The following is a 1183-nucleotide window of genomic DNA, read 5'->3' on the forward strand; positions in this document are numbered from 1 at the left end:
TAGTTTTGTTTTGTGCACTGATTCTCATTTCTGTTTTAAAAGATAAATAGGATTTTGGTTACCTACCGGTAAATCGTTTTCTCGTAGTCCGTAGAGGATGCTGGGGTCCATATTAGTACCATGGGCTATAGACGGGTCCACCAGGAGCCATTGGCACTTTAAGAGTTTAATAGTGTGGGCTGGCTCCTCCCTCTATGCCCCTCCTACCAGACTCAGTCTAGAAACTGTGCCCAAGGATACGACATACTTCGAGAGAAGGAATTACACAGATAGTGGCGAGATTCATACCAGCTCACACAACAGGAGAATCTGGCCAACATGCTGGAACAACCTCAGCAACAGCTGAAACAGTAAATAACACAGAACTTACCTAGTAACCAGGTAATACTGAACCATAAAACCAATGCAGGAAAACGAAGCACTGGGCGGGCGCCCAGCATCCTCTACGGACTACGAGAAAGGATTTACCGGTAGTTAACCAAAATCCTATTTTCTCTTACGTCCTAGAGGATGCTGGGGTCCATATTAGTACCATGGGGATGTCCCAAAGCTCGCAGTACAGGAGGGAGAGCGCGGAGGCTCCTGCAACACTGCTTGACCAAACTTGAGGTCATCAGAGGCCAAAGTATCGAACTTGTAAAACTTGGCAAACTTGTTCGACCCAGACCAAGTAGCTGCTCGGCAGAGTTGTACTGCCGAGACACCCCGGGCAGCCGCCCAGGAAGAGCCCAATTTACGAGTAGAGTGGGCCTTTACAGATTTCGGACACGGCAATACTGCCGTGGAATAAGCATGCTGGATAGTGAACCTGACCCAGCAGGAAATCGACTGCTTAGAAGCAGGACATCCAATTTTCTTTGGATCATAGAGCACAAACATAGAGTCACTTTTCCTATGACGAGCCGTCCTCTTCACGTAAATCTTCACAGTCCTCACTACATCCAAGGCCTTTGAAGTAATTGAGGAGTCAGTAGCCACTAGCACCACAATAGGTTGGTTGATGTGGAAAGCAGACACAACCTTAGGTAGGAACTGTGGATGAGTCCTAAGTTCCGCCCTGTCTTCATGGAAGATCAGATAGGGGCTTTTACAAGATTAAGCCCCCAATTCCAACACGCGTCGCGCAGAAGCCAAGGCCAACAAGGTGACCGCCTTCCACGTGAGAAACTTGAGGTCAGCCTCC

Source organism: Pseudophryne corroboree, chromosome 4 (genome assembly GCF_028390025.1).
Source record: "Pseudophryne corroboree isolate aPseCor3 chromosome 4, aPseCor3.hap2, whole genome shotgun sequence".
Lineage (NCBI taxonomy): Eukaryota > Metazoa > Chordata > Amphibia > Anura > Myobatrachidae > Pseudophryne > Pseudophryne corroboree.